Source organism: Lissotriton helveticus, chromosome 6, assembly GCF_964261635.1.
Source record: "Lissotriton helveticus chromosome 6, aLisHel1.1, whole genome shotgun sequence".
In the NCBI taxonomy this organism is placed as follows: domain Eukaryota; kingdom Metazoa; phylum Chordata; class Amphibia; order Caudata; family Salamandridae; genus Lissotriton; species Lissotriton helveticus.
This window is the reverse complement of record NC_136067.1, coordinates 15,153,627-15,173,004: the sequence shown is the minus strand read 5'-3', so window position 1 is coordinate 15,173,004 and position 19,378 is coordinate 15,153,627. Positions and strand designations below refer to the sequence as shown.

General features: G+C 45.3%; 1 protein-coding gene across 1 annotated transcript in view; it reads left to right on the top strand.

The window, feature by feature from the left end:
• Positions 1–3,113: 3,113 nt before the first annotated feature.
• DRC5 (dynein regulatory complex subunit 5) overlaps positions 3,114–19,378 on the top strand; it is a 114,633-nt gene continuing 98,368 nt past the window's right edge. The window contains exon 1 of the mRNA XM_078646692.1: positions 3,114–3,229. The gene's annotated coding sequence lies outside the window, so the exon portion shown is untranslated. The remainder of the gene's footprint in view (positions 3,230–19,378) is intronic.

Here is a 19,378-nt window from a genome sequence, read left to right as displayed (position 1 = left end):
CCTATCTATTCATGCATGGGCTTGTCACAAGGAACCATATCTAAGCACGTGCTTGTCACAATGAACCTTTTCTATGCACGTGCTTGTCACAATGAACCCTATTTATTTATGCACGTGCTTGTCACAAGGAACCATATCTAAGCACGTGCTTGTCACAATGAACTCTATCTATGCACGTGCTTGTCACAATGAGCCCTATCTATTCATGCGTGTGCTTGTCACAATGAACCCTATCTATTTATGCACGTGCTTGTCACAATGAACCCTATCTATTCATGCACGTGCTTGCCACAATGAGCCCTATCTATTCATGCGCGTGCTTTTCACAATGAATCCTATCTATTTATGCACGTGCTTGCCACAATGAACCCTTTCTATTTATGCATGTGCTTGTCACAATGAACCCTATCTATTTATGACGTGCTTGTCACAATGAACCCTATCTATTTATGTACGTGCTTGTCACAATGAACCCTATCTATTTATGCACGTGCTTGCCACAATGAACCCTTTCTATTTATGCATGTGCTTGTCACAATGAACCCTATCTATTTATGACGTGCTTGTCACAATGAACCCTATCTATTTATGTACGTGCTTGTCACAATGAACTCTATCTATGCACGTGCTTGTCACAATGAGCCCTATCTATTCATGCGCGTGCTTGTCACAATGAACCCTATCTATTTATGCACGTGCTTGTCACAATGAACCCTATCTATTCATGCACGTGCTTGCCACAATGAGCCCTATCTATTCATGCGCGTGCTTGTCACAATGAACCCTATCTATTTATGCACGTGCTTGCCACAATGAACCCTATCTATTTATGCACGTGCTTGTCACAATGAACCCTATCTATTCATGCACGTGCTTGCCACAATGAACCCTATCTATTCATGCACGTGCTTGCCACAATGAGCCCTATGTATTCATGCGCGTGCTTGTCACAATGAACCCTATCTATTTATGCATGTGCTTGTCACAATGGACCCTATCTATTTATGCATGTGCTTGTCACAATGAACCCTATCTATTTATGACGTGCTTGTCACAATGAATCCTATCTATTTATGCACGTGCTTGTCAAAATGAACCCTATCTATTTATGCATGTGCTTGTCACAATGAATCCTATCTATTTATGCATGTGCTTGTCACAATGAACCCTATCTATTTATGCATGTGCTTGTCACAATTAATCCTATCTATTTATGCATGTGCTTGTCACAATGAACCCTATCTATTTATGCATGTGCTTTTCACAATGAACCCTATCTATTTATGCACGTGCTTGTCACAATGAATCCTATCTATTTATGACGTGCTTGTCAAATGAACCCTATCTATTCATGCACGTGCTTGTCACAATGAACCTTATCTATTCAGCCTGCCAAGTGTCATGCATCAGGCGTAATGCTAACGCATTTTTGTGCAGTGATCCGCATCACAGCAAGAAAATGTAAAGTCGCGCATTTGTATTGCCTCCTTGACACCACCGCCGGTGCAAAGGAAGTCGATACCCTGGCCGACCGGGGAACTCCCGATGAGCAGGCAGCGCGTACTGCATGATACTGCTCTGGCAGAGTGTGTGATTATAGTAGTGTGAAAGTCTACTCAGGTCAGAAGCATCGCGCCGAACTGGTGGTTCATTGTTGCCCTCACTGCAGCAATGAGCATTCATAATTAGCCCAGCTGCTGCGACCGGCTGGGGCTACCACGGCAATCACGTGACATGGTGAGGTCACGTGATTGCAACAAACACTGTATCCGTAACTCTCGGAGAGCGCGGCAGGGCGAGTGCATCAGTTTTTTCTTTCATTTGCCACTGACTGCCAGTCTGCATTCATTATTTTGTCAATGGTGCCCCCTCAATAATGCACACCGGCGTTAACTGGTTGGATCACTCATGACAAGAGGCAGGAGCAGATTATTATTATAAAAATCTGGTGCAGCTGAAGTGATGAGCACACCACCGCTCGCACCACCACGGGCCTGCCTCCGCCTCTCTGAAGCTCAACCGACCCCTCTACGTTGGCTGCTGCTGACCCGCCGTTGTGTGCCTGCTGCCGCCCTGAATCACTGCAGAGAATACTGTTCGCCAGTGCACTTTCGGCCTGCAGCTCTGTGCAGAATGCAGTGTGGTATATTCATGATCCCGCCGTATTAGGGGTCAGTGACTCGGGCCGGGTGCTGCTGGAAGCTGTGAGATCATGTACCAGACTGCCTCAAATCCAAGTAAGTTTAACATTAAACATTACTTATAACATGTGAACTCGTGAAACGATCAGTGCTCTTAATAAAATGTAACGTTTGTCAGAACAGAAGAAATTAAGAGGAACACCTGCTCAAAATGTCGGTAGTGGAGTCTGCGCCTCGGATACATTCAGTACCCCAGCGACCGATGATGTGTGCTTTCAAGTGATGAGACCCAATCTGGAAAACAGTCCTCATCGCCTTCTTTTCTTTCCCCCCACTCTTTTTGTTATTCTGTACTTGAGGTGAGCAAGTGGCAGGCACATTGCGCCGGTTTCGCAACACATAATCTGACCCTACTACAATAACTCCCTTTGCTAAAATTTAGAGAAACCTTCTTTTGTTGCAGTGGTGCGGCACGCAGTCAGTGAGTGGTGCATATCACAGTCCCCATTTTGTTTAACAGTATGGTCGGCTTAGAAGGGCACTAGGTGCTTCAGTTTCTGGTTATTGCCAACAGTTTAAACACCTTCTTACAGAGTCTTGTTGCTGAAATGGGTGCAGTTGCTGTTATTTATATGTTTTATTTATATGTTTTATTTATATTTATATGTTTTCCTAGTCTTCACTGCTTGATTTTGCTCATAATTTCACAGGAATTATGAAAATGACACACATTGCAATCTGCAACCTTGGCAGCCATGTCTATCTGAGCACGTGCTTGCCACGATGTGAGGACAGAGCATGTGCCGTCGCCGCCAGCATTCCAGCGCGCTGATGCTTTCTTTCCAGGGAACGGGGCAGGACGAGGACCGTGCTTTCCTATCTCGGCGGTGATTGGCTGGAACCCGCTTTGCCAACCACAACATGGCAGCTCAATGTTTTAGCGAGGCGGGTCCCCACAGTTCCGTCTGCCAGCCACAAGAGAGCCGCCGCTGAGCGTCCATGGCAACCGGCTCCGCAGAGCACTTCCGGCGACGACTTCCGGCTCGGTCTCCATAACGACGGCCGTCAACGGAAGAGCCTGGAGCCGGGTGAGAGATCCTCCATTTGCTTCCCCCCCGCCTGACCCGCTCCTTCCCTCCCTCCACCGTCGCCGACCCCCTCCGCCCGTCCCTCCCCTCTCCTGCTCCGGGCCCGGCGGCCTCCTCGTGGCTGCCGTGCGTGAGGCCGGCTTCTCAGCCGCGCCCGGTGCATTCTGGGAGTTGTAGTTTTACTTTAAAGTTCGTCAGTGGGCATTAATAAATTCACACCTGGCCCTGGGGGATGCAACAAATAACCAGGGAGAGCTGGAGCCCACGCAGGAGCCCTCAAACTCTTTCACAATATAACAAATACGATAAACTCACTTTAAAATTAAAAATGGCATTTCTTTAACAGGTGGGAGGGGGTCTCATTTCAGTGCATCAGATTATATCTGTTCATTGAGATATACATAGGGTTTCAACAATTGTCCGAGCAGATTTCAGTAAAAGTAGCTCACTTCCCTGTTTTTTTAGGGTAAACTGAAAACAGTGAGAGGCACTTTTTTTTTAGGTGTTCCAAAGCAGGGCTACTAAGCAGCTGTTATGATTAAGCAAATTAATTTACAGGTATGATGCTGGTTTTAAAAATGACATTTTTATTTTCTGTGTTTCTATGAGGAGGAGGGCTGTCATTCTCTGCCACTTTATTGATGTACATTTGTAGTCCTTCCTCTATTTTTTGCGAAATGTCCTGGTTTTTGAGCCGCACGGTCTGGTCACCCTAGGTGTATATCATAAAAGTAATCATTTTTAAATATGAAACCTTCATACCCACCCTTGAAGGCAACGCCACCAGTGAAAGATGTAAGTCGCTTGTCATGTGAGCCGTATATGTGGTCTAGATTCTCTTTACATGACAGGTTTTTGTACAGCGCGCACCCTGAACTCGTGGATTTCAAGCTGCTCTGATATGTTATAATGAAGAAAAAGGAGGCCCAGTGAAATAAAATATATTCTTAGAATCACACAATTTGGTTAACCAAGTAGGCCAGGACTAAGCCTAAGTTTTGCAGTTTATAATAATAATAATAATAATAATAACAGTTTAACATTGTGTGATTCATACACTCGATAGGGATGTATTTCTTACTCATTTTTAGGTTGAGCATTCGAGACCTCTTGTATATACTTTGGTATATACTTATATGTGCTGTGTATGTACTTTTTGGGCTCTGGGGATCAGCCCTAGGCCATTTTCCTTCCACTTAGGGACTTTTTTCTGTACAGCTGCCTCTATTTAAATGTCTGGATAGAAGTCAGTAAAATGCCAGAATTTCTTTCTGCTGAGGGACTTTCTGTTTTTTAAATTTTTCTGGCACGTGCCTCTATTTAACTTTCTTGATAGAAAACGACCAGCAGAGATCAGTAAAATACCAGTCTCACTTTAGCATTCTCTAGATTCTAGTGCATAGAAATTGTCTTCCACGAGCACCCGTAGACAATATTTTTTTCAAATCTTGTCTTTTCAGTGATATGACCACGAAGGCCCTGATTTTATATTAAAAACAGAGCTTTGGACTATACCATTTCCCGCTGAAAGGCAATATTTCTCTCCATGTGTTCCCATACCTGGCGTGTCACGCAGTTTGGTGCTTACTTTCCCTCCATGTTAAAGAACAGAAGATGTTTCAGCACCCGGGCTAATGTGCTGCATAGCTAAATACATATAAGGTCCCAAAGGCGAGACCGATTGCATTGCAAATGCTTGTTTATATCAAAGGTCACTGAGATAAACTTGAAGTTAGAGCGTGGGTTGAGATCAAAAGCCACGAGAAAGCTTCACACGTTTTGCTCTCGAGGGTCCAAGAGAACTTTGAGCTCAGCCAGTCATCTGGCTGAAGCCTGTTTTCAGCTTTCAGTGCTCTCCCACCTTTAACCATCTTACAATGTGCTGATACCTAAAAAGACAGTGCTGAAAGCGCACCCACTTGGGCTCTGCTTTCTCCACATACACCTCTTCTCATTATGTCCACCCTCACCATGCCTGGTCATCCTCTCTTTCTCAATCTCCTTCTGTACCCTGCTCTCTTCCCACCCCTTCTTCCTTCCTGTCAGCCCCCTCACTGCACTTTTCTTCTTTCCTTCTCTCTGCCTGCCCCCCAGACCTCACCTGACTTTTTTTTCCTATGTGAATTTTTCCCCAGGCTTGAATGCATTGGTTTATAATTCATCTGTTGAGTGCTAGAATTGTGTAACCTGGCATCGTTGGTATCCTGGCTTATAACTTTATGTAGTTTAGGTCATGTGATCCAAACAGGCAGTCAATAATGCTTGACTTAGGGCCAGATGTACTTCTGTTTTTTGCATTCCGATTTCCCTTTTGTGACTGCAACATAGGTCTGCCCTATTTACAAACCCTATTTTCAGATTCAGTAACCTATTAGCTCAACCAAGCCACCACCACATTCCAGTGGCAGCTGGTGACATTTGAAAGTGGTGAGGCGTAAAAGTCTGTATTGAGTGCCTCTTGGCAAGCGAGTGAGCTCGACAGACTGTCATAAAATGGGTTTGGGGGTACGTCCTGTAAGAATTTTTTTTTTCCAGAGGGCAAATGGTGCATTTTCAAGCAAATTTGAGAAACCAAAAATGTTTATAAAGCAATTGTGAAAATGAAACTTAGAATATTGTAATACATAAAGATACTCCATATATTAGTCAATGAAAATTGTTCAACTGTTAGTTTAGTTTATAAATTCAAATTGTACAATGCGACAAGCAAGGTCTGCAATTATCCTACCTGGACACATGGTTGTCACTCTCTGCACTGCATCTGGTTGGCACGTAAAGCTGAAAATCTTCCTACAATAATGATTACGTAATAACAAGCGAACACGTGGGTATTGCAAAATTAAAATGTACGTCATAGTTCGAGCAAAATGTTAACATGTTGTAATTACATATGAATTAAACTGAATGGTTAAAGCCTTCCTTCTCTTTAAAACAAACTTTAGTTATGATGACACCAATAAAGAGATTCATTTCATATAATGGATTTCCTTTCTCAGTGTTTACACAGTGCAGACTACAGCCCGAATCCATATGTCCTTCCATTTGTTACCAGGCCCGGTATTTATGTGCTGACAAATGGTTTGTATTTATTGCTTGAATTTGGACCTAAGTGCCTGCTTTCGGTAGTTTTATTCAGACTTAATTCATTTGTTAAGACTGAAACACAGACTTTTAAACTACTTTGGTGAAGGAATTAGCCCAGGTACCTTTCCTTTGATGCCACATCACACAGACAATCTACATACTTTGCCACAACATCAACAACATTGTTGATTTTTTTAATACGTGCACAGGCGGTGCTCTATGAGCTGTTTAGTATCGCCTTCATTGCTTGCCTTGCCTGCTGTGCTGATGGCTTTTCATTCAGGGGCAGGCCTGAGCTGCGAGTCGCATAATTCAACAACACTACACACAGATAGCACACCACATGCTAGTTATTAAATACTGTTTCACTGCAGTTAACCCCTTCGGTGCTGATGACGGCTCCCGGTCATCATCAGTTACGATGGGCGTGTGCTGATGACGACCGGGAGCCGTCATGACCACGCCCGCGATCGGAATGTGCCGCACAGGCGCAGAATTCCGGCTGTAGCCAGGGGGTCAAACACACCGATGTGAATCCTGATACTTTTTTAAAATTTTGTTTATTAAAATTTGCATGAGTAATACACAGCAGTGTTAACAGTATACCATACATATTGACAATGAGAAAATCACAATATGAGCAACTGCAGTACATTTCAAAAGGATACAGTTTTAGTTAACGTAACATCCAACTAGGCGACAGTCAGCACTTTTGAGAAAACACATCTGTACCTTCCTAGACAAGTAAGCAGTAATGTAAATCAGTCACGTAGACATCAGTTCCTGTGGGGTCAGGGCGGCGTAGGTTGACACATTGCAAACATATAAACATAGATGACCACCAAGGCATATATCATACAACAGTGGGGTGTGTCCAGAGCGGGCTTAGCCCCAATCCAATCCCATCTCCAATGGGCAGGGCTATAAACAGCACCTAAGGCGGCGTCCATCATCAAGCAGCGCCAGGGAGGTACATCTCCCTAAACTTCCTGTGGTCTACAGCCCAGGTCTATCCGTTACATGGTCCGGAGACCCCCTATCGCGCATCCACTGCAGGAATGGCTCCCAGATATCTCGTGGCCGGGAGGCGGGCGGCATTAGTTCCCAATACGTGCCAAGCTGCGTATGACCGTAAGTGGTATCCGACAACCAGTCCGTAACCTTAGGCAGAGTTCTGCGCCCCCATTTCATAGCCACCTGACGTTTAGCATACATTAATAAAATGGCATGTAGTTTGCGGCTTTTAGGTTCTGTGTCAGCAACCCACCCAAGGATACCTAGTAGTGGGGAGGGATCATCTGTTCTTTTAAGTATTTGATTTAGTGCTGCGAACGTGTCAGTCCATTAGCCAGTGAGAGATGGGCAACTCCAGGCATTATGTAGAAATGTGTAAAGTGTCCATCCGAGCACTCGTTCAATATCACAAAAGTCTTTTATGGTTTTCACCAATCCATTCAATATCCAATTTCTTCAGTTGTATTCCAAATCATACATCCAAAATATGAAACGATGCAGCCAACACGTGTTTCCTCTGGTCATTGGGACCATTGACTTCCTCAGGGCTCCAAACGTTAGTGTCCAGCACCGTATTCCAAACTAGCCAGCTTCCCTCCCCTACGCAACGCAAGCCAATTACAACGCTGGTAGGCGCAGCAGCCGGGACATTTTCTCTGCATAGAGAAAAAGGCAGAGTGAGCGGTCCTGCTCGAGGGCAGGGGGGGAGTGGCTTACCCACTGCTGTGGGTGCTGACTGGTTGGTCAGCTCCAGGACCGACCAAACAGTCCGTACCCACAACAGTGGGTAAGCCACTCACTCCCCCTGCCCTCGAGCAGGTCCGTCCACCCGCCCGCCCCCAACGAGGCACAGAGGCACTTCTGCTTTCTCGCAATGCGAGAATGCAGAAACATAAATGGTAGTTTTTACCGTTTATGTTTCTGCCTTCTCGCACCGTGAGAATGCAGTGGGGCGACGCCCCCACGCTCCAATGGGTGAGCTGCCGCTGCCGCATTCAGATTCCTCATTATGCAGGAAGTTGGGATACAGTTGGGATGTAGACAGGAGTCCCATGGACCACTGCCTTCTCTTAAAAAAATGAAACAGTAACATTGTATATATATATTTTTAATGTTTCCCCTTTTCCTTTAAGGAAAACAGTCTGAATTGAAAAAAACTGCTTTTTTTGAAAAGCAGTCACAGACATGGTGTTATGCTGATCCCAGCAGGCCACCCTTCCTGGAAGTGCAAGCCATTCCCAATGGGGTCGCAAATTACACCTGCCTCATAGATACTAATGAAGCAGGCACTTTGTAACACATTAGGGATCGCAAACAGTGTCTGAGATACTGCTGTGAATTCCAATTTGTGATTCACAAATGACGCAATTTGCAGCTCGCACATTGGAAGCGTTGTACATCTTGCCCTTAATGTGCTACGTCCCAGTCAATTGTTCAAGATTGTTTCCTTGATTTTCCCAGGTTTTTCCTCCATTGATAAAAACAATATAGGGATTAAACAAATCCTTACCCAGAGTTCCCTCTCTCCCTGCCTCTCTCTATCTCTCTCATGCTTACACCACATATATATTATAAGTATCTGGATATCTATCTATCTATCTATCTATCTATCTATCTATCTATCTGTCTACTCACACATATATATATATATATATATATATATATATATATATATATATATATATATATATATATATATTATCTACTGGCAGTCACCAGTAGATAGTTATAGTTAGGACCTATTATCCATAGGAAAACCACAAAATTTTATTGCCAATAACTTTGGCGTGGATTGATGAATCTTCTTGAAATTTTCCAAACTTTTGGCCAGCTCAGTTCCGCTCCTTCCCTGAAAGTTTGGCGGTGATTTGTGAAGCTGGGGCTGAGAAAAAAGGGGGTCCCAAAACGTGTTTTCCCCATGCAATTTCCCATAGGACCTTTAGCCACGGCTACAGCTCGAATGGCTGAACGGAATTACACCAAATTTGGCAAAGAGGTAGTCTTCAGTTTCGACTTGTGCCTTTCGCCTATCTGGTGTCATTTTGTTCAGTAGTTTTTGAGAAAATTGCAGTTAAAGTCATTTATATATCTATGGGCGCGGTGGATCCGCAGATTATGCGAGGATTGGCCTCGTAGGATAAGCGCACCGTCCCGATCACGTGCTGAATTCTAATTGGCTGTCAAGCAGTTGTAAACATTCAAAACCAGGAACTGTTGGCAGCCATTTTGTGTCTCGGTAGAAGCGAGGGTGAAGAAGTCTGTGAAATATGTTGGCAAAATATGAACAGGGGCAGGTTAGACACACCCTGACCCCCTAGGCCTGCTGATTGGGTGACATAGGGACCCGTAGGGCAAGAAAAGTAAAAAAAAATGTTTACAAAAAAAGTCGCGAGATGCACGTAGGATCCGCGCATTTGGTCGCTGAAAAAAACAAAGCATGTATTTTTGAGATATATATCAAGCTTATGTGCATAGATGTTGGGTGGCTCTACAAAGAGCCCTTGTGTTTATTGAGAGATTTTAGTACTTACAAGTAAGTACCAATGAAGAGTCTAAAGTTCATGAGGAAGACTCGGTTTCCTTCATCTGTAAAATGTACACTATGTCTTTAATAGATGCCATGAATATTGAAACGCAGATTGTTGTGGTATATGGGCACTATTCTACAGTCTCGTAGAAAAAAAATAGAAAGATTTATTCACATGTTTATTCACTTATCTGCGCAGATCAGGTGTTCCAGTAGATGCCATGGATATTGAATGGCAGATTGTTGTGGTATATGGACACTATTCTATAGTCTCGTAGAAAAGTAGAAAGATTTATTCACATGTTTATTCACGTATCTGCGTAGATCAGGTGTTCCAGTCTTCCCCTATCTCGATGACTGGTTGTTGAAGGCGTGCTGGCCCTAGACAGTCATCTCCCACCTCCATACTACGGTCGACCTCCTGCACCCGCTGGGGTTGTGCATCAACGTGCCGAAGTCGCACCTGTTCCCCTCTCAGAAATTGTTCTCCTCGTGGTAGCGGGTCAGCTGTTTGTTCACAGTTTTCTCGATGACCTTCGTCGGGAATGGGAGCAGGGAGATGGGCCGGAAGTTCTTGAGGTCCTTGGGGTCTGCTTTGGGTTTCTTGAGCAGGGCGCTGATCTCGGCGTGCTTCCAGTTCTCCGGGAAGGTCGCGGTCTCAAAGGAGATGTTGATGGCTTTGTGGAGGTGGGGTGTGATGGTGGAGCTGGCTTTGTTGAATACGTGGTGAGGGCAGGGGTCTGATGGGGAGCCGGAGTGGATGGTGCTCATGGTTTTGATGGTGTCGTTGATGTTGGTCCAGGTGAGAAGGGGGTCGCCATGGGTGGTGGCCGTTGGGTATGGGGTGTCGTTGGCTGCAGTGGTGGCCTGGTTGTTGAAGCTGTCGAAGCTGTCATGGATGTCTGCAATCTTGCGGTGGAAGAAGTAGGCCAGGGAGTTGCACAGGTCTTGCGATGGTGGGATGTCTTTGGAGCTGGGGTTGGAGAGTTCCTTCACAATGTTGAAGAGCGCTTTGCTGTTGTGTGCGTTGTTGTCGAGGCGGTCTGATGTTCACCTTAGGGACTCTCGCGGAGAGCCATGCATAGCAATGATATTTAAGAGCTATTGCACACAGGAAACTAGCACAATCGCAGTTAGTTTTAAACTGTCTTCGATTTGCTTCGTGATGTATTTCCTGACAAAAGGTTTTCCTATCAGAACATGCCCAGGGCACTGAACTCCTTGACTCTAAAGGGTCTAAGAATTAGATTATGTTCCCTTTTGATGTAGTGTAACAAATAGGATAAACCAGGTATTTTTCCAAGTAGAACTTTTATTTGCAGCACAGCAACTTGACAGAACTGGTCAATGCAAAGGTCCAGTACAACCGACTCTTCAGCTGACCAACAACAGTGTTATAATTAGAATTGGAATATAGAACATAAAATGAAAAGCATTAAGGATTGAGTTGACAGCAGAACGAGGTATATGCCAGAATGTAACACATTTCCCTCATATAAAACAATGAAATAAAAGATGAGAGTGTGAACAAAAAGGAGAAACACAAAGAAAACAAAAATAAAGTTTCTTGTACAAAATCTAGTACAAAATCATGCAATTTCAATGGAAACTGTCTTTTGCGACAGGGATCCTTTACACTTGAAGCAACAGAATCATTATAACAATTAGTTGCATCAGAAACATTTGACTGTCCGAAACATGAACTGGTGGCCATATCCTGGTTACAACTGTGGGCAGGATTCTCCAGACTCACACGAGAATCAACATCACAAGAGCCATAGAAATTACCAGGACATTTTGCAACTTGTTTTACATTCCACAATTTTCCATCTTGCGTGATGTTGGACTTGGCCCTCTTGGCAGGGTCATCCCTGAACTTTTTGCCTTCCTCCAATATTCTCTCTGACCTGTTTTTGTTGGTTTAATGACTCTGGGCACTTTACCACTGCTGACCAGTGCTAAAGTGCATATGCTCTCCCTACTGTAAATTTCTATATGTGATTGGTTTCCATGATTGGTTTATTTGGTTTACTGTCAGTCCCCAGTAAAGTGCACCAGGAGTGCCAGGGCTTGTAAATACAAATGCTGCTGGTGGGCCTGCAGCACTGGTTGTGCCAACCACAGAAGCGGCCTAGTAAAATGTGTCGAGGTCTGCCATTGCAGAACCTGTGTGCAGTCTGGAACTGTCATGCTAACTGCACAAGTACACCTACTTGCCAGTCCCTAAACCTTCCCTTAACTTCATATTAGTCATCCCTATGGTAGGCCCAAGGGCAGGGTGCATTGTAAGCATAAGGTAGGACAAGCCCCGATGTGTGTGGCATGTCCTAATAGTGAATTACAGCCATTTTAGTTTTTCACTATTGTAAGGCTACCTGTTCTCATAGGCCAGAATGGGCTGCTGGAATTATTACACTCTATAATCCCAGAAGGCTCAGGGAACATGGTAGAAAGTCAAGTTTAGTATGCCTGAACTCAGAATAATAAAATACTTCTTTTAGTAAAGTTTATTTTAATATCCTGTGTTTGCAAATGCTACTTTTAGAAAGTTAGCATTAGCTTGCCTAACTATTTCAGCCCGCCTCTGCCAGGATGTGTATCTGCTGACTGGGTTGTTTGAGTGACAGGGCTGGGGATGACAGGTGGTGAATAGAGGGATTACACCAAAGTGGGTGGTGGGAGTGCCCATTGACTCTGAATAGGGCTGTGCTCTGCCACCACAATGCTGGCTCCGCCCCCTGGGGAGCGACTGATGACTCTGCCCGACACCTGGTCCAGGAAGAGGAAAGACTGTCAACAAAGTGCTCCTGACTGTACTTGTCATCACAATGCTGGCTCCACCTCCTGCGGAGCGTCTGCTGTCCCTGCCCCACCCTCTGAAAGAAGAAACCAGAGCCTAGAAAACAAAGTGCTCAGAGACTGACTGGATTAGGCAAAGGCCCCCCTGGCCTGCAAGAACAAAAGAAATATCCTATAAAAGTAGGAGCCCTGCTCCTAAGAAATCAGATCCTGTTTACGCCAAGAAGAAACTCTGCCTGAAGAGAAGGACCTGGAAAAGCTGCATGGAGGACTACTGTCTCTAATCCTGAGAGACTGGCCTGTGGTGGGTGCCTTGCTGCATGAAGGAGAGAAGACTGAGAAAGACTTTGTATTTGAACTTGTGCCTCTGCTGTGAACAATCTCCAAGGGCTTGCGTGTGAGCCTGCCCCCTGAACTGCGCCCCAGGAACATTGGGCGCTACCCCCCTCCCTGAAGGAGGAACTGCTGAGGGTGTTGCCTGTCCTGCAGTGCCCACAAAGAGAAGCTGAGTGCGCTGTGCAAGCGCGCCCCCTGAAGAATCTGTGCACCCCTGGTCCTGCCGAGCAAAGTGACCTGTGACCTGGCCAAGAGCTGCAGCCGCAAAGTAAAGTCCAGCCCCGCCTGGTCCGAGCACTGTATCTGCCGCCCAACGCCGAGCCGTAGCCCACGCAGCAAGAAAGGACCTGTCCGGTCCAAGCACCGCGACCCTGTGGCCCCCGAGCCGGAGAGCGCACCGTAAGGAAGGACGTCTGCCTGGTTCGCTTCCCCGCCGTGAGCCTGCTGAAGTGCGCCCCGCTGCACTGAGAATCGCCGTCAGGCCCGACCCCCCCTTCAGGACCCCAGAACTCTGCACTCGTTAGCCTGTGTTCCCCAGAGCACCGCCAACCAACGGAGAAGCGACCCCGTGGCCTCCGCGCCACCCCGCCCTCCAGGAAAGCACCGCAACGTCGGACCTCAGCCGAGAGCCGTCCACCCCGATCTACAAGACAAGGTACTGTGCCCAGAGCGCCTCGAACTGTGCGCCAGCGAGTCGCGCTTGCAGCCAACGACTCGTACCCCCTGTGAGGACCAACGCACCCTGGTACGCCCCGTACGTTTCACCACGCCCCAGACTGAACTGTCCGCGAGGCGCGTGCAATTTGGCACGGCGGTACCTGTTAACGCGGTACGAGTCGCATTGAAACCTACGACTCGCACCGCTAGGTTGTAACAAAGGCATCTTGAAACGCCTCGACTTGTGCCCTGTGCGAGTCTCGCATCGCACTACCTGTTTTGACCTGAGGCCCCTGGTACGCCTTGAGCTGCGCGCCCACCCGGCTGGCAATTGTGAAAAGGTACGAGTCGCACCAGCTTAGTACAACTCGTACCCCTTGTTTGGGTTCGCCTGCAGCGTACGCATCTCACGCGGGATGCATGAGGTTTAGTAGGGCCTTTTGCCGGCGATCGTACGGAGCGCACAGGAGCGTTCCAGAGGGCCCAAACCTTAAGGGTACACCGCAATAGCCATCGTAACGGTGCCTGAAGCCCAGTGAGCCGGCTGTGGAAGTATTCAACCCTTTCTAGGCCCCGAACTTGGCAACTAAGGCCCATACCTTACTGTTGAACATTGTGGCATCATTGGTAAAGTGACTTGACCCATTTTGAAGTACGGGGAAGACGTTTTTAGAGTGAGTGAAAGCATTCTAAGTACTGTCCATGACATTCAAGAACTGTGGCAACATTTTAAAGAGTAACTGGAACCATTGTTGAGAACCTTTAAAGTCTGTATGTTCAAGCCTGCTTAAGAGTATATATAAAGAATATATTTTTACTAAACCGACAGTCTTGTGTCCCTGTGTGGTGGGTTGATGGTCATTGTGGGGGATACTTCAAATGCTTAACCATATGTGCTCCAGAGATTACCCTTGACTGCTTGCGCCACACTACCTAGAGGGTGAGCAGGGGTTATTTCCTGGGAGTAATCCTTTGCCCTGACTTAGAGGAGAGGGTCCCTGCTTGTCGCAAGTACCTACCTGCGCCAACCAGAGACCCCCAATTCTAACACGTGATAACACTGTTTGCAAAGACTTTGGAAATCGTCATGGCTTTGCTAAACCTATTTGTACATTTGCTAATGAGACCAGGTTTCCTGATTTTCACCCAATATCCAACTTTAAAATCATGAGTTTTGGTTTTCAACTTATTGTTATACCACACTTTAGTTCTACCTTGTTTTATTCTCATCCTTTCTGCAGTACTATAAACCATATTATCATTTTTATCATTTTTCTTGTATTTGTCTTTAAACCACCAAGGACATATTTTGGATGCATGATCCCTTCCTTTCAAAAAGACGGAAAGGGCTAACTTCAGTGACTGAATGTGGGGTAATGCGATATGACCACAATGTTTCCCTTAGCAAAGTATTCTACTCATCCCCCCAACTTAATGAATTCAGAAATGTAGCCCTTCAAAACCCGGTTGAAGCGCTCAACCTGGCCATTTTCATGCGGTTCAGAAAGTGACGTGGCAATGTGTCGTATGTTGTGACATTTAAGGAACTCTTCCATCTCATTTGAAATGAGCTGTACTCCATTGTCAGTAACGAGGATTGATGGACAACCTTCCCTCGCAAACATTTCCTTAAAAAACTCCAACTCAATATTGGTCGACGATTGTGAAACAAACTTGACTTCTGGCCACTTTGAATGATAATCCACAAGTACCAAAGCATACCGTGAATCATAGAGTAAACACATGAAAGGACCAGAAATATCAAAAGGCAAAAATAATTCCTTATAAGACGTTTTATGGCAGACATACCAGGATGATTTTTGTGAGCTAATTTCAAAATTACATCTTCCACTCCAGTTGGGGCAACACATTTACTGCCTTTATGCATGAGATCACCATCCAATTCTAGTCTTTCAGAAACTTTTAAGAAAGGCATAAACTCCTCACTTATGTCTTTCTTCCTGGGCCAACCTTCCAAAATTTATTTTTTAACCATCTGCCATATAAATCTTCCTTTTCGCACAACTTCCATTTTTCTTCAGGAATACCCTCAAAACCACGAGAAACAACATCTTGAATGGTGGTAACTATTTCAGACTCATCGACACTCCAAAAAATCCTCTTGACAAGGATGACGCAACATAAAATCCGCTGTCACGTTATTTTTGCCAGGAAAAAACTCAGTTTTGAAACAATATTCGTGTAACCTAGAGGTTAGTCTCGCAATGTGTACGGTGGTAAAATATTAACCAGAGGTTTGTGATCTGTCTTCAACGTGAACTTACTTCCCCAAACATAATTCCGAAAATGTTCAATTGCGTACACACAAGCTAATAGTTCCTTTTCAATGACAGCATATCTGCGTTCTGTTTTATTCAACGTGCGGGATGCAAAACACACATTCCATCCATCTTTTCCACACCTGTGCGACAAAACTCCTCCAATACCATGCAAACTGGCATCAACTGTGATAACACACTCTTTGTTCATACAGAAAGGTCTCAAAATGGGAGCTTTTACGTTTTCTTCTTTGATAGCTATAAACGCATCTTGTTCTTTCTTCCATTCAATTACTGCTTTGTGTCTTAACCTCCTTAAAGGTTCCATTTTCGTTGCAAAGTTGGTAACCATTTACTATAATACTCACACATGTCTGAAAAAGAAAACAGTTGTTCTTTGGAACAGGAGCATTTATAATACCATCAACATTGTCTTTCTTCGGAACATCTCCATCACCTGTAAGAGTGTGTCCTAAATATTCTACTGTGTCTTTGAACATTTTACATTTGTGTGCTTTAAGGGTCAAACCATTACTCTTTAACTTTTCACAGACTTCCAATAAATGTTTCAGATGTTCCTCCTCATTAGGTGAAAAAATCAGTGTCATCTTGAAAACATTTCACAAAATTATCCACATCCCTAAAAATATTAAACATGACTCTTTAGAAAACCAAGGCAGCCAAAGCTAAACCAAACGGCATCCTGGCGTATTGATATAAGGCCTGTGGGATAATAAATGCAGTTAAGAATGCAACATGTTGGCCTTACACTTCGTTGTCCCTTATAAAAACTCTTCCAAGAGGTCTCTGACAGCCCTTCGCCACTTGTTTGCTGATTTCACTCTTGCTGTTCCTCTGTCAGTGTGTGAACAACAGGATACGGACATTGATATGTTAATAGTTCAGCCATCTTTGACTAGTGAACACTGTTATTGCTCTGGCTTGTGGCTGAGCGATAACCGCACTAGTAAACTAATGCATCCAACTTGAGTTCCCTCCTTTATACCTATTTACTGATACATACTTGTGTTTTTATGTTGCTTTTTCTTCTCAAATTGTCTGAAAATACTTCCAAAATATGTGTGTGAGATTTGAGTTGAAAAGGAGCATGCATCATCTGAGTTAAGTAACATATAATGAATTAGTACTAAGTTGTCGAGCAAATATATGCACTTTAGCATTTTATATTAAAGGTCACTGTTCCTATTCTTCCCTTCCCAATTCCTCTGAGCTCTTTGTGGACCGCGACAGACCAGCATGTCTGGTGTACTCTATCAAAACACGCTGTAGTTTCTGTGAGTATCGACTCCAGCTCAGCCAAGGGCAGCGCGTCAGGGATTCATTTATACAGAGCCGATGTATGTGACCAGGTGACGTGCCATGAGGATGAGGTGCATTCCTCCTTGGCATGTGTCCACCCTGCCAGCAGGCGTCTTGTTTTCTCTGCAGCCTTGACCTAGATACACTTGTACCAGCCGAATGTGGTCTTTTGTCATAGTGCCTGCTTCAGGAACTTGTAACCGTAGCCTGAGCAGACACAGGGCCTGCAGTGATAGCCATCAGAGTGGTCCTTTACTTATTTAAAGCGCTTCAAGTGTCACTTTCCATCCACAGTCTGGCGCGAGGCACCTTACAGGACCGCTCCAAGTAGGCCGGAGTACAGGGCGGAAGGATGTGATGCTGTCTGGGGCACTGGTTGCACTCAAGCCACCAGACCTACATGCAGCTGTGCACACATGCCACCAGTCCTGTATGCATACAGAAGGCCAGACCAACATGCATCCATGCACTGCGACCACTAGGCCTACATAAGCACATAGAACAACAGATCTACAAGCACCCTCACATGTAGGCGACCGGCCTTATGTAAATCTGTGCACACAGAGCACTAGACCCACATACGCACATAAAACAACATACCTACATGTGCCCACACACGTAGGCCACCAGACCTATGCACATCTATGCACACAGACCACTAGACCTTTATAAGCCAACACAACAACAACAGAATACATGTGCACATACACGCAGGCCACCAGACCTATGTACATCTATGCACACATACCAATAGTCCTGCATAAGCCCATACAACAACAGATCCACATGTACCGATGCACACATAACAATAAGCACACAGAGCAATATACCTACATGTGCCCATGCACGCAGGTCACCAGAGCTATGTACATCTATGCACACAGACCACTAGACCTGCATAAGCGCATAAAACAGCAGACCTACATGTGCCCATGCACACAGTCCACCAGACCTATGTACATCTGTGCACACAGACCATAAGCACATGCATGCAATAGGCCACCAGACCTATGTACATCTGTGCACACAGACCACTAGACCTGCATAAGCACACTGCACAACATACCTACATGTGCCAATGCACACAGGTCACCAGAGCTAGGTACCTCTGTGCACACAGATACTAGACCGGCATAAGCACATAAAACAATAGACCAGCACGTGCCCCTGCAAGCAGGCCACCAGACCTATGTTTATATGTGAATGCAGCCACCACAGCACACAGACCAATGCATGAAGGAACACATTCAACACACAAGCAGTCCCACCCAATGCACATACACCCAGACAACAAATAGACATGTACACATAGACGGGTCAAGTGGACAGACAAACAGAGGGAGCCACAGACAGATGGATGGGTGCTCAGTTGATGCTGCTGACATCCAGGCTCACCTAACCCTTTGGAGGGGAAGTCATATTTGCGGTGGAGCAAGCAGTGACATGTCAAGGCTCTTTCAATCCTCGCTTGCCACGTTGATAAAATCAGTTATTATAATAATAATTATTTTTATTAGTAGGCATGTCTTATAATGCAGATGGCTACCTAAAAAGATTTCCCAGCGACAGGCTCATGGCGAATGGTGGGTCAGTCATGGATGGTGAATAAGGAGAAAGAAGATTAGGAAAGATCAGGGGATTGAATCAGCCAGGTTTGAACTGTTTGCAAATGAGTGAGGGCAGACTTACTCTCTTGCCCACTCAAGCCTGGTCTTCTGTGCAGTAGACATCTTTATCTAACGGTAGATGGTGCGCGGCACCCCCAGTCCATGCCCAGCGTCTCTGGTGTAAATAAAAGGGCCATGTAATGCTAGAAGACTTCTGCAATACGAGGCCAAGCAGCACTGGCACTCGTTGCTTCACTCTATCTAGGAATGATTCGATTGCATTTCGATGGCGCTTACTACCCCATACGAGGCGTTGAAGCACTTTACGCAGCACGCTGCTCCGGATCCCAAGATCAGTAGTAAATTGAGTGGTTATTGCAGGTTATTGGGATGTTTCTTGTTCTCCCATGGATGCCAGTCCATGCATGGACCCCAGGGTCCTTGCGGTGGATTCAATCTGTTGGAGTTGAGTGTCCTCATTGGTGGGGGCAGGGCAAGGTATGTGAGTAGTTGACGACGGTTCGTG